Source organism: Salmo salar, unplaced genomic scaffold (genome assembly GCF_965601325.2).
Source record: "Salmo salar unplaced genomic scaffold, fSalSal1 ptg000468l, whole genome shotgun sequence".
In the NCBI taxonomy this organism is placed as follows: domain Eukaryota; kingdom Metazoa; phylum Chordata; class Actinopteri; order Salmoniformes; family Salmonidae; genus Salmo; species Salmo salar.
This window is the reverse complement of record NW_027675396.1, coordinates 1,415,910-1,431,943: the sequence shown is the minus strand read 5'-3', so window position 1 is coordinate 1,431,943 and position 16,034 is coordinate 1,415,910. Positions and strand designations below refer to the sequence as shown.

At 39.7% G+C, this 16,034-nt stretch overlaps 1 long non-coding RNA gene across 1 annotated transcript; it reads right to left on the bottom strand.

Moving 5' to 3' along the window:
• Positions 1–587: 587 nt before the first annotated feature.
• LOC145876154 (uncharacterized) lies at positions 588–8,317 on the bottom strand. Its single transcript, XR_014391441.1, has 3 exons — positions 7,999–8,317; positions 7,729–7,775; positions 588–3,885 (listed from the first exon to the last, which is right to left on the bottom strand). It is a non-coding gene; the product is annotated as an uncharacterized LOC145876154 (long non-coding RNA).
• Positions 8,318–16,034: the final 7,717 nt, after the last annotated feature.

Below are 16,034 nucleotides of genomic sequence, written 5' to 3'. Positions count from 1 at the left end.
GGGAGGCCAGAACATCAATCTCATCTTCATGGAGGACATTGATGCCAGATGCAGTGAACCTGCTGAGAGATGAAGGAGGAGATGAGAGGCCAGAACATCAACCTCATCTTCATGGAGGACATTGATGCCAGATGCAGTGAACCTGCTGAGAGATGGAGGGGATGAGAGGCCAGAACATCAATCTCATCTTCATGGAGGACATTGATGCCAGATGCAGTGAACCTGCTGAGAGATGAAGGAGGGGATGAGAGAACAGAACATCAACCTCATCTTCATGGAGGACATTGATGCCAGATGCAGTGAACCTGCTGAGAGATGAAGGGGATGAGAGGCCAGAACATCAATCTCATCTTCATGGAGGACATTGATGCCAGATGCAGTGAACCTGCTGAGAGATGAAGGAGGAGATGAGAGGCCAGAACATCAATCTCATCTTCATGGAGGACATTGATGCCAGATGCAGTTTTATTTATTTATTTATTTAACCTTTATTTAACCAGGAAGGGCTCATTGAGATTTAAAATTCAAGAGCGTCCTGGCCAAGATAGGCAGCGCCAAGTCATTACAAAAATTACAGACAAACATGAAAAACTACAAGTAATCTAGTAAAAACCATAGAATTCACAAGAGTATAACAAAATCAAAAACAGCAAATTAAAAACATTGACATGTCAGGGAATCAGTCTCCAGATCATTCATCAGTGATTTAAAAACACCAATCAGGACCAGTTCTTCCAGTTTAAAAGTATTTTGTAAGACGTTCCAAGACGATGGTGCAGAGTACATAAAAGCCCTTTTACCAAATTCAGTTCGGACATTTGGAACAGTTAGCAGGATAAAGTCCCGCGAACGAAGAGAGTACCCACCACATTTCTGAACAATAAAAATGCCCAAATAAAAAGGTAGTAAACCCAAAATGTCTTTGTAAATAAAAGTATACCAGTGACTGAGCCTACGAGTGACTAGAGAAGGCCAGCCAACCCTGGTATACAAAGTGCAGTGGTGCGTAAGGGTTTTGCAGTTTAAAATAAATCTCAAAGTGCCATGGTAAAGGGTGTCAATTGATCTCAAACACTGAGCGGAAGCATTCATATATAAAATATCCCCATAGTCTAGTAAAGGCATAAATGTAGCTGATACTAGCCTCCTTCTGGCTTCAAAAGAAAAACAAGCCTTATTCCTAAAATAAAATCCTAATTTCAGCTTCAATTTTTTTGTAAGTTGTTGAATATGCATTTTAAAAGAGAGGCCATCATCAATCAAAATTCCAAGATATTTATATGAGGTTACAACCTCAATCTCATTGCCCTGACAGGTAGTAATAGGTGAAAGGTTAAGAGGTCTATTTCTTGCTTTAGAAAACACCATTAGTTTAGTTTTGTCAGTATTCAGGATAAGCTTCAATCGAGACAAGGTATGTTGAACAGTATTAAAAGCAGTTTGCAAGTTCTGGAAAGCTTTTGTAAGAGATGAAGCACAACAGTAAATAACAGGATCATCAGCATAAAAATGAAGTTGTGCATTTTGGACATTTTTGTCTAAATTATTTATATAAATAGTGAATAAGAGAGGACCAAGTACAGAGCCTTGGGGCACACCATTCAAGACAGACAATTTAACAGACCTAAGCCCATCAAATTGAGTGCACTGAGTTCTATCAGACAGATAGTTAACAAACCATGCAACTGCATGCTCTGAAAGACCTACACTCAACAATCTCTGCCTTAGTATAGCATGATCAACTGTATCAAAAGCCTTAGAGAGATCAATAAAAAGTGAGACACAATGCTGTTTTTTGTCAAGAGCTTCAGTGATATCATTTAAAACCATCATGGCTGCTGTAATTGTGCTATGCTTCTTCCTGAAACCCAATTGGTACATTGATAAAATAGAGTTAGTATATAAAAACTCTTTTAGCTGGTCACTCACAAGGGTTTCAAGTATTTTCACCAGGGGTGACAGCTTTGAGATTGGCCTATAATTATTTAAAAGAGTTGGATCTCCCCCTTTTAAAAGTGGCAGGACAAATGCTGATTTCCAGATCTTTGGAATTTCATTACATTCCAGGGTTAGATTAAACAGATATGTAAGTGGTTCAGCTATGAAATCAGCTGCCAGATTTAAAAAGCAGGGATCCAAAAGATCAGGACCTGCAGGCTTTCTCTGATCTAAGGATTTCAGGGCCTTATGTACCACCTGCACTGAGAATGGCAAAAAGCTAAAAGTTTGACCAGCTCTCACTGGTTCATCAACACAAGGTTGTACAGAGACAGAGGACACTGAATCAAACAGCCTACCAGATGATACAAAGTGCTCATTGAAACAATTCAGCATTTCAGTTTTGTCATATATAGCAACAGAGTCCTTCAATACACATGATGGTAATTCATTAACATTACTGTTACCAGACATAGACTTAATAGCCTTCCAAAACTTTCTAGGGTCATTCAGGTTATCAGTGGTAACAGACATAAAATATTCAGACTTGGCCTTCCTGAGAAGAGAAGAACACTTGTGTCTGTCTTGTGTCTGTGTGTGTGTGTCCAGTGTGTGTGTGTGTGTTTGTGTGTCTGTGTGTGTGTTTGCATATGTGTGTCCAGCATGTGTGTGTGTGTCCATTGTGTATGTGTCCAGTGTGTGTATGTGTGTGTGTGTGTGTGTTCAGTGTGTGTTTGTTTCCAGTGTGTGTGTGTGTGTGTGTGTGTGTGTGTGTGTGTGTGTGTGTGTGTGTGTGTGTGTGTGTGTGTGTGTGTATCCTGTGTGTGTGTGTGTGTGTGTATCCAGTGTGTGTGTGTGTGTGTTTGTGTGTCCAGTGTGTGTGTGTCCAGTGTGTGTGTGTGTGTGTGTGTCCAGTGTGTGTATCTAGTGTGTGTGTGTCTGGTGTGTGTGTGTGTCCAGTGTGTATTTGTGTCCAGCGTGTTTGTCCAGTGTGTGTCCAGTGTGTGAATCCATTGTATGTGTCCATTGTGTGTATGTGTATCCAGTGTGTGTGTGTGTGTGTGTGTGTGTGTGTGTGTGTGTGTCCAGTGTGTGTGTGTGTGTGTGTGTGTATGTGAATGTGTCCAGTGTGTGTATGTTTATTCAATGGGTGTATCTGTGTGTGTGTGTGTGTGTGTGTGTGTGTGTGTGTGTGCGTGCGCGTGTCCACTGTGTGTGTGTGTGTGTCCAGTGTATGTGTATGTGGGTGTCCAGTGTGAGTGTGTGTGTGTGTGTCAGTGTGTGTCAGTGTGTGTGTGTGTGTGTGTGTGTCCAGTGTGTGTATATGTGTGTGTGTGTGTGTGTGTGTGTGTGTGTGTGTGTGTGTGTGTGTGTGTGTGTGTGTGTGTGTGTGTGTGTGTGTGTGTGTGTGTCAGGTTATTATTTACAGGGACACTGAGGAGTCATTATAAACCCAGAACCCTGGATAGAGGGGCTCAGTGAATGTGGAGGTGAATGTGATCAGGTGGGTCAGTGTGTCAGAGGAGGCTCTATAGAAGGACAGAGTGCCGGCTGGCCAGTCCAGATACACTCCTACTCTGTGGGAGCTGGAGGAGCGGACGTCTATGGTAGTGGAATTATTATCGTGACAGGCATAGTAACTGTTGTCAGAGCAGGTCAGACTCCAGGACTTGTCATTACATCCAAGACAACAGTCATTAACCTCTCCTCTCCTGCTGATTCCTTTATAAGTCACTCCTATAACAGCCTCCCTCCCACTCCACTCTGCCTCCCAGTAACAGCGCCCAGTCAGACCCTCTCTACACAGCACCTGTCTACATCCCACAAATCTCTCTGGGTGATCAGGATACGGCTGCTCCTCTCTCCTCCATGTCACCTTTCTGTTCTCCTCAGACAGAGAGAGGCGTCTGTCTACTGTGTTTGGGTCGAGTGTGAGATCACAGACATCTGATGGATGAAACCAGACACAATATTAGAAATCATCATCATTCACATTAGAATGTTAACTAACTTTTCACTAATTCATTTAATGTAGATGTTTCTAGGTATCAAAAGGAGAAGTTAAGGTAACTTGAGACTTGTTGAATGATCATATGTTATACTATGAGGTCTACCTGTGTTGATTCTAAGCTTCCTGGAGCAACCGGAAGTGGTTAAATTCACCCTAAAGGTGTTTTGATGCACCAAACCTGCAGTTTGTGAAAATCACTGTATTCAACTCAGGATTCTGTAAAAGCCTACCCCAATGAGGATATGTGTTTACTTTTAGCTTCCTGTGCCAACCGGAAGTGCCTTAAATTGGGGGCATAGGGGCTGTTTCGAAGGGTTAAAAAAGTCACATCTTTCCAAAACTTCATATGTGTGATTAGGCAACCCTCATGAACCTCTAAATCAGTCATTTATCCCATCAGATTTGCAAAACAAACTAACACACATACACATCTAGGCCATAGTAACACAGTGTGGGGCTTAGAGACATACACTGCCTGCAATAGTTAACTTCATTTGAACTATCAAAGAACCGTCAGACCTAGAGCTCTGAAACTTTAGAAACCTGTTCTAGAGCTCAAGTCGATAGTGCACGGTGAGTTACGTGGCTCTAGGAGGTTCTCAGACCGAGAAACAGACTCGTACATTTGCAATAACATCACAAAAATGACGACATTTAAAAAAGTCCCAGAGTCGCAAGACTAGGTGCATTGAAACCGCCTCGGCCCATAGAGATGGACCCTAACGTTTCATTCAAGGACCCCGTAGCAACTCCCGGAAAATGTGGATTTTCAGCACCAATTAAGGTCGCTGCTCGGGCTTCAAATGACCTATCGAGCCGAAACTTAGGATTCGGTGTCGCCTCAGCTAGGCCTACACATAATGTCCGAACTGGACCCACAGCTAGAACGTAACTATGTGTTTTATGTTTTTATTATGGTTTAACTTGTTAGTGCTAGGGGGCAGTATTTTCACCGCCGGATAAAAAACGTACCCGATTTAATCTGGTTACCACTCCTACCCAGTAACTAGAATATGCATATACTTATTACATATGGATAGAAAACACCCTAAAGTTTCTAAAACTGTTTGAATGGTGTCTGTGAGTATAACATAACTCATTTGGCAGGCAAAAATCTGAGAAGGTTTCATGCAGGAAGTGGCCTGTCTGACAAGGAGTCGTTCTTCTTGTTTCTGTTTATTGAAAAGTCAGGATCTTAGCTGTTACGTGACACTTCCCACAGCTCCAATGGGGTCTCAGAGCCCGGGAAAAACCTGAATGACGTAATTCAAAGCCCTGGCTGAAACACAGGAGCACTTTTGCTAAGTGGTCTATCAGGGGACAAAGGGCTTTAGGCGCATGCACAGTCCGCCCCCATCTTTCTGTTTTTCCCTCATTTTACAGACACGCAGATTCCCGGTCGGAATATTATCGCTTTTCTACGAGATAAATTGCATAAAAATTGATTTTAAACAGCGGTTGACATGCTTCGAAGTACGGTAAAGGAATATTTATAATTTTTTTGTCACGAAATGCGCTATGCGCACGACCGTTATTTACCATTTCGGATAGTTTCTGGAACGGACGAACAAAACGACGCTATTCGGATATAACGATGGATTATTTGGGACCAAACCAACATTTGTTATTGAAGTAGAAGTCCTGGGAGTGCATTCTGACGAAGAACAGGAAAGGTAAGACCATTTTTCTTATAGTAAATGTGATTTTGGTGAAGGCTAAACTTGCCGGGTGTCTAAATAGCTAGCCCGTGATGGCTGGGCTATGTACTTAGAATATTGCAAAATGTGCTTCATCCGAAAAGCTATTTTAAAATCGGACATATCGAGTGCATAGAGGAGTTCTGTATCTATAATTCTTAAAATAATTGTTATGCTTTTTGTGAACGTTTATCGTGAGTAATTTAGTAAATTGTTAGTAAATTCCCCGGAAGTTTGCGGGGGGTATGCTAGATCTGAACGTCACATGCTAATGTAAAAAGCTGTTTTTTGATATGAATATGAACTTGATTGAACAAAACATGCATGTATTGTATAACATAATGTCCTAGGTGTGTCATCTGATGAAGATCATCAAAGGTTAGTGCTGCATTTAGCTGTCTTCTGGGTTTTTGTGACATTATATGCTAGCTTGAAAAATGGGTGTCTGATTATTTCTGGCTGGGTAGTCTGCTGACATAATCTAATGTTTTGCTTTCGTTGTAAAGCCTTTTTGAAATCGGACAGTGTGGTTAGATTAACGAGAGTCTTGTCTTTAAATAGCTGTAAAATAGTCATATGTTTGAGAAATTGAAGTAATAGCATTTCAAAGGTTTTGAAAATCGCGCCACAGGATTCAACTGGCTGTTACGTAGGTGGGACGAATTCGTCCCACCTAGCCCAGAGAGGTTAAACAGAAGATGCTGTGAATTATGGAACTGCTCTGAAATATGTGATAGTTGGCTGCTAAACTAATTGGAAAAAGTTGGTGTGGTGTCAGTATGTATCAGTTTGGTGTCAGAATGATATCTAATTGACTGATGGACGGTGACTTGCTGGCTGACTTGTGTCCATTTGCAATAAGATTCAACAGTGAAAAAACATCACCAAATGGACATGATGAAATCAACACAACGAGCGATGGAGAGGACCCACTAGCACTGCCCGGCCATCCCGAGTTCATCGGGCCAGTCAATTTTGCATTTCTGCAGTATTTTTGAGCATGTCAAATTAAAACATATTGCAAATGGACAGCCGTGCACCTGGTGATTGGAATGGGTTACCAGGAGCACATTTTAAAAACGTTTTTTAATGCCTTTAGGGGGAGCAAGGGGTCTACGGTTGGGTAGGGAGCACCCCCCACCCATGCCCATCCAATAGGGGGCGCCCCTGGTCATTTTGGACGTTTTTCAAAATGTTAAAAACAACAGAGTCCCACTTCTCCCTCATCATACATGACACATAGACCATCTAGGTTGATTCATGGCTTAACATAGGGCTATATGTCATTCGGGCAGTATAAATGCCATTTGGACATGGTTCACTGACTTTTGGGTTTGGAAACCAACTTCCTATGATCGCACATGGCAAATGGACATAACATCCTGATTTGGCACTTTCAATACTTTCATATTGCATTTGGACATTTCTTATGGCATTTGGGAATGGTTCACTGACTTTTGACTTCGACGTTTGACTTCCTATGAAATCATATTGCAAATTGGCAAAACATATGCCTTATGGACAAGTAAATAAAATATGAGAATATAATATGACAAAGGTATGTTCATACAGTTCTTATACATATATAATTGACAAAAAAAATCGAAAGAATTTTGAAAAACGGTCTAGAGAGCACTTTTTTAGAGGGTGATACATTTTTGTGGTTTTTTTTTCACATTTTCAAAATTTGACCCTTGGGTCTTGACTTGATGTGCATTTGCAATATGACAATTTACTGTGGAGCGCGCTTGCCATCTTATGGATTTTTGCTGTGTGACACTTGGCATTTTCCATATGAGATTTGCCATAAGCTTTGAAATAAATGCCGTCCATTTGAGTGGTATTGGACATCGTGTATATGTTTCGTACGGTGCCAATATGTTCCCATTCATAATTGTCCATTTCAGGATGGACACACACACACACACACTGGACACACACTGGACACACAAACACACACACACACACACACTGGATATACACACACACACACACACACAGGATACACACACACACACAGGACACACACACTTGAATTAGGACTTATTCTTTGTCATATTCCTCACAGCAGTCAACACTCACATTTTCTAAGCCCAGGTTTCATTGTGTTCTCTCCACCATTTTCCACACTGTAGCGGTAAGCAGAAGAACAGACAGTCAATGAGTGATACACACACACACACACACACACACACACACACACACACACACACACACACACACACACACACACACACACACACACAGAGTCAGCATAGAACTTTGTCCAAGTGGTGTTAAGAATGTTTGTCATAACTAGCCTGATAAGTCAAACATGTCTGATATGAACATTGACATAAACCCTCTACATACTTGAGTTTCTCCAGTCTGCAGTGTGGATCCTCCAGTCCAGCAGAGAGCAGTCTGACTCCTGAGTCTCCTGGGTGATTGTAGCTCAGGTCCAGCTCTCTCAGGTGTGAGGGGTTTGACCGCAGAGCTGAGACCAGAGAAGCACAGCCTTCCTCTGTGACTAGACAGCCTGACAGCCTGCAAAGAGTCAAATCATAATAAAATCACACTGACATTCTTTGGTGGTGAAAATAGTGGCAGTATATATTTTTTCTACATATTCAGATATATCAGTGTCCTGAAACCTGCCATATCTATTCATAAAATAATGTATCATTACTAGAAATGACAAATGATCAAAGTATTGCTTGTTGAGAGAAAAATGTATAGTACAAATATTTGAGTAGACTGACCAGACCAGTTTAAAAAGCAGCATCAGTCAAAAGACTCAGATTTAGATTGTATTGAGTATACAGTCCACACCATATCTATTTTGACAGTGAAGATAACATTTTAAATGTGGCTCTAAACTCCAACATTTTCGATTTCAGATCAAATGTTTCATATGAGGTGACAGTATATAATGTCACCTTTTATTTGAGGGTATTTTCATACATATCTGTTTCACCATTTTGAAAAATAAAAGCACTTTATGTATCTAGTCCCCCTATTTGAAGAAGTCATAAGTATTCTGACCAATTCACTTATAGTGTATTAAAGTAGTCACAAGTTGAGGATTTGGTTGGTTTACTCATTGGTATGATTTGCAGTTTGTTTTGGTTGTGTTTTGGGTTATGTTTCAACTTCATGTAATTGTCAATAAAAGCCTTTGACACTCATGAAATGCTTGTAATTATACTTCAGTATTCCATAGTAATATCTGACCAAAAATATCTAAAGACACTGAAGCAGCAGACTTGTGAAAAATAATATTTGTGTCATTCTCAAAACCTTTGGCCACGACTGTATATGTATGAATACCTTTAAATAAAAGGTGACATTCTGTACTGTCACCTAATATGAAACATTCGATCTCAAATCCAAAATGATGGAGCATAGCACCACATTTTAAACTGTAAGCTTCACTGTCCAAACACATGTGCTGTGGACTATGTGTGTCTGGTAAACACGTGGATCTGGTGAACAGTTATCACTTGTTGACCAACTACAGGAATACTGACCTCAGAGTCTCCAGTTTACAGTGGGGATTCCACAGTACAGCAGAGAGCAGCTTCACTCCTGAATCCTTCAGGTCATTGTTACTCAGGTCCAGCTCTCTCAGGTGTGAGGGGTTTGACTCCAGAGCTGAGACCAGAGAAGCACAGCTTTCCTCTGTGACTAGACAGCCTGACAGCCTGCAAAGAGTCAAATCATATTAAAATCACACTGCTATTCTTTGGTGGTGAAAATAGTGGCAGTATATTTTTTAAACATATGAAACCTTCCATATCTATTCGTAAATTAATATATCATCATTAAAAATGACAAATGATCAAAGTATTGCCTGCAGATAGAAACATGTATAGTACAAATATTTGAGTAGACTGACCAGACCAGTTTAAAAGCAGTATCAGTCAAAAGACAGACAGTGAGGTATCAGATTTAGATTGTATTGAGTATACAGTCCACACCATATCTATTTTGAAAGTGAAGCTGACATTTTAAATGTGGCTCTATACTCCAACATTTTGGATTTGAGATCAAATGTTTCATATGAGGTGACTGTATAAAATGTCACCTTTTATTTGAGGGTATTTTAATACATGTCTGTTTCACGTTTAAAAATGAAAACACTTTATGTTTCCTGTCTCCCCATTTGAAGAAGTCATAAGTATTCTGACCAATATACTTATAGTGTATTAACCTCTACGGGCTAGGGGGCAGTATTGAGAATTTTGAAAAAAATATGTGCCCATTTTTAACTGCCTCCTACACCAACTCAGAAGCTAGGATATGCATATTATTAACAGATTTGGATAGAAAACACTCTGAATTCTCTAAAACAGTTTGAATGGTGTCTGTAAGTATAACAAAACTCATATGGCAGGCAAAAACCTGAGAAAAATACAACCAGGAAATGAGAATTTTGTGGCTGTACTATTTTCGAGTCATTGCTAATAGATCACACAGTGACAAAGGATTCATTTCGCACTTCCTACGGCTTCCACTAGATGTCAACGATCTTTATAAAGTTGATTGAAGCGTCTATGATGAACAGAGACCGGATGACAAGGAAGGGAAGTTGACGTCCCTGGGAGGTCGTCACTTCATTATTGCCCACACCTGTGCGTGCATGTGAGGCGAGACATTTTTCAAAAACGTTTTTCAAGACACAGGAGAGGTCGGGTTGAAATATTACTGATGTTTCACGTTAAAAATGGCCCTAAAGATTGATGCTAAACAACGTTTGACATGTTTGAACGAACGTAAATAGATTTTTTTTTTACTTTTCGTCGTGACTTTTCCCCCCCCGCCCTACATTTTGAGGAGCCTACTGAACGCCTAACAACATGGAACAACTTGGAGTTATTTGGACATAAATTATGAACTTTGTCGAAAGAAACCACATTTGTTGTGGACCTGGGAGTCCTGGAAGTGCCTTCTGATGAAGATAATCAAAGGTAAGGGATTATTGACAATAGTATTATTGATATTAGATGGTTCTATCCTGTATATCCTAGCCTATTGTTCTTAGCACAGCACCCCGTTTATTGCAAAGTATGATTTCCCAGTAAAGTTATTTTGAAATCTGGCAATGCGGTAGCATTTACGAGATGTTCATCTATAATTCTTTGAATGACAATATTATAATTGACCAATGTTTTCGAATAGTAATTTTGTAAATTGTAACGCTGATTCACCGGAAGCATTTGAGGGAGAAAAAAAATCTGAATTTCACCGCTACTGTAAAATGCTGTTTTTGGATATAAATATGAACTTGATGGAACAAAAAATGCATGTATTGTATAACATAATGTCCTAGTAGTGTCATCTGATGAAGATCATCAAAGGTTAGTGCATAATTTTAGCTGGTTATCTGCTTTTGGTGACGCCTGTCTTTGAATTGACAAAAGATTACACACAGCTATTTTCAATGTACTGTCCTAACATAATCTAACTTTATGATTTTGCCGTAAAGCCTCTTTGAAATCGGACAATGTGGTTGGATTTAGGAGATGTTTATCTTTCAAATGGTGAAAAATAGTTGATTGTTTGAGAAATTGAAATTCTTAGATTCTTGCAGATTTGAATTTCCTGCCATGGTCTCTTGACAATAAATCCCAATACCGGGATCAGGTTAGTAGTCAAAGATTAGTGTTTGGTCGTAAACGAATCATCAATAATAATGAGTGAGAAAGTTACAGAGGTTACAACAAAACATGCTAACCTCTCACAATTGCCCATAACAGGGATACAACAAAACATGCTAACCTCTCACCATTACCAATAACAGAGGCTACAACAAAACATGCTAACCTCTCACCATTACCAATAACAGAGGATACAACAAAACATGTAAATCTCTCACCATTACCAATAACAGAGGCTACAACAAAACATACTAAACTCTCACCATTACCAATAACAGACGCTACAACAAAACATGATAACCTCTCACCATTACCAATAACAGAGGCTACAACAAAACATGCTAACCTCTCACCATTACCAATAACAGAGGCTGCAACAAAACATGCTAACATCTCACCATTACCAATAACAGAGGCTACAACAAAACATGCTAACCTCTCACCATTACCAATTACAGAGGCTACAACAAACATGCTAAGCTCTCACCATTACCAATAACAGAGGCTACAACAAAACATGCTAACATTTCACCATTACCAATAACAGAGGCTACAACAAAACATGCTAACCTCTCACCATTACCAATAACAGAGGCTACAACAAAACATGCTAACCTCTCACCATTACCAATAACAGAGGATACAACAAAAAATGTTAACCTCTCACCATTACCAATAACAGAGGCTACAACAAAACATACTAACCTCTCACCATTACCAATAACAGAGGCTACAACAAAACATGATAACCTCTCACCATTACCAATAACATAGGCTACAACAAAACATGCTAACCTCTCACCATTACCAATAACAGAGGCTACAACAAAACATGCTAACATCTCACCATTACCAATAACAGAGGCTACAACAAAACATGCTAACCTCTCACCATTACCAATTACAGAGGCTACAACAAAACATGCTAACCTCTCACCATTACCAATAACAGAGGCTACAACAAGATGCGCTAACCTCTCACCATTACCAATAACAGAGGCTACAACAAACATGCTAACCTCTCACCATTACCAATAACAGAGGCTACAACAAAACATGCTAACATTTCACCATTACCAATAACAGAGGCTACAACAAAACATGCTAACCTCTCACCATTACCAATAACAGAGGCTACAACAAAACATGCTAACCTCTCACCATTACCCATAACAGATGCTTCAACAAAACATGCTAACCTCTCACCATTACCAAAAACAGAGGCTACAACAAAACATGCTAACCTCTCACCATTACCAATAACAGAGGCTACAACAAAACATGCTAACCTCTCACCATTACCAATAACAGAGGCTACAACAAAACATGCTAACCTCTCACAATTACCAATAACAGAGTCTACAACAAAAAATGCTAACCTCTCACCATTACCAATAACAGAGGCTACAACAAAACATGCTAACCTCTCACCGCTACCAATAACAGAGGATACAACAAAACATGCTAACCTCTCACCATTACCAATAACAGAGGCTACAACAAAACATGCTAACCTCTCACAATTACCAATAACAGAGGCTACAACAAAACATGCTAACCTCTCACCATTACCAATAACAGAGGCTACAACAAAACATGCTAAGCACTCACCATTACCAATAACAGAGGCTACAAAACATGCTAACCTCTCACCATTACCAATAACAGAGGATACAACAAAACATGCTAACCTCTCACCATTACCAATAACAGAGGATACAACAAAACATACTAACCTCTCCACATTACCAACAACAGAGGCTACAAAAAAACATGCTAACCTCTCACCATTACCAATAACAGAGGCTACAAAACATGCTAACCTCTCACCATTAACAATAAGAGGTTACAAAACATGCTAACCTCTCATCATTACCAATAATAGAGGCTACAACAAAACATGCTAAACTCTCACCATTACCAATAACAGGGGATACAACAAAACATGCTAACCTCTCACCATTACCAATAAAAGAGGCTACAACAAAACATGCTAACCTCTCACCATTACCAATAACAGAGGCTACAACAAAACATGCTAACCTCTCACCATTACCAATAACAGAGGCTACAACAAAGCATGCTAACCTCTCACCATTACCAATAACAGAGGCTACAACAAAACATGCTAACCTCTCACCATTGGCAATAACAGAGGCTACAACAAAACATGCTAACCTCTCACCATTAACAATAACAGAGGCTACAACAAAACATGCTAACCTCTCACCATTACCAATAACAGAGGCTACAACAAAACATGCTAACCTCTCACCTTTACCAATAACAGAGCCTACAACAAAGCATGCTAACCTCTCACCATTACCAATAATAGAGGCTACAACAAAACATGCTAAACTCTCACCATTACCAATAACAGAGGATACAACAAAACATGCTAACCTCTCACCATTACCAATAACAGAGGCTACAACAAAACATGCTAACCTCTCACCATTACCAATAACAGAGGATACAACAAAAAATGCTAACCTCTCACAATTAACAATAACAGAGGCTACAACAAAACATGCTAACCTCTCACCATTACCAATAACAGAGGCTACAACAAAACATGCTAACCTCTAACCATTACCAATAACAGGGGCTACAACAAAACATGTTAACCTCTCACCATTACCAATAACAGAGGCTACAACAAAACATGCTAACCTCTCACCATTACCAATAACAGAGGCTACAGCAAAACATGCTAACCTCTCACCATTACCAATAACAGAGACTACCGCAAAACATGCTAACCTATCACCATCACCAATAACAGAGGATACAACAAAACATGCTAACCTCTCACCATTACCAATAACAGAGGCTACAACAAAACATGCTAAGCACTCACCATTACCAATAACAGAGGCTACAAAACATGCTAACCTCTCACCATTACCAATAACAGAGGATACAACAAAACATGCTAACCTCTCACCATTACCAATAACAGAGGATACAACAAAACATACTAACCTCTCCACATTAACAATAACAGAGGCTACAAAAAAACATGCTAACCTCTCACCATTACCAATAACAGAGGCTACAAAACATGCTAACCTCTCACCATTACCAATAACAGAGGCTACAAAACATGCTAACCTCTCACCATTACCAATAATAGAGGCTACAACAAAACATGCTAAACTCTCACCATTACCAATAACAGAGGCTAAAACAAAACATGCTAACCTCTCACCATTACCAATAACAGAGGCTACAACAAAACATGCTAACCTCTCACCATTACCAATAACAGAGGCTACAACAAAACATGCTAACCTCTCACCATTACCAATAACAGAGGCTACAACAAAACATGCTAACCTCTCACCATTACCAATAACAGAGGCTACAACAAAACATGCTAACCTCTCACCATTAGCAATAACAGAGGCTACAACAAAACACGCTAACCTCTCACCATTACCAATAACAGAGGCTACAACAAAACATGTTTACCTCTCACCGTTACCAATAACAGAGGATACAACAAAACATGCTAACCTCTCACCATTACCAATTACAGAGGCTACAACAAAACATGCTAACCTCTCACCATTACCAATAACAGAGGCTACAACAAGATGCGCTAACCTCTCACCATTACCAATAACAGAGGCTACAACAAACATGCTAACCTCTCACCATTACCAATAACAGAGGCTACAACAAAACATGTTTACCTCTCACCGTTACCAATAACAGAGGATACAACAAAACATGCTAACCTCTCACCATTACCAATAACAGACGCTACAACAAAACATGATAACCTCTCACCATTACCAATAACAGAGGCTACAACAAAACATGCTAACCTCTCACCATTACCAATAACAGAGGCTACAACAAAACATGCTAACATCTCACATTACCAATAACAGAGGCTACAACAAAACATGCTAACCTCTCACCATTACCAATTACAGAGGCTACAACAAAACATGCTAACCTCTCACCATTACCAATAACAGAGGCTACAACAAGATGCGCTAACCTCTCACCATTACCAATAACAGAGGCTACAACAAACATGCTAACCTCTCACCATTACCAATAATAGACGCTACAACAAAACATGATAACCTCTCACCATTACCAATAACAGAGGCTACAACAAAACATGCTAACCTCTCACCATTACCAATAACAGAGGCTACAACAAAACATGCTAACATCTCACCATTACCAATAACAGAGGCTACAACAAAACATGCTAACCTCTCACCATTACCAATTACAGAGGCTACAACAAAACATGCTAACCTCTCACCATTACCAATAACAGAGGCTACAACAAGATGCGCTAACCTCTCACCATTACCAATAACAGAGGCTACAACAAACATGCTAACCTCTCACCATTACCAATAACAGAGGCTACAACAAAACATGATAACCTCTCACCATTACCAATAACATAGGCTACAACAAAACATGCTAACCTCTCACCATTACCAATAACAGAGGCTACAATAAAACATGCTAACATCTCACCATTACCAATAACAGAGGCTACAACAAAACATGCTAACCTCTCACCATTACCAATTACAGAGGCTACAACAAAACATGCTAACCTCTCACCATTACCAATAACAGAGGCTACAACAAAACATGCTAACCTCTCACCATTACCAATAACAGAGGCTACAACAAAACATGCTAACCTCTCACAATTACCAATAACAGAGTCTACAACAAAAAATGCTAACCTCTCACCATTACCAATAA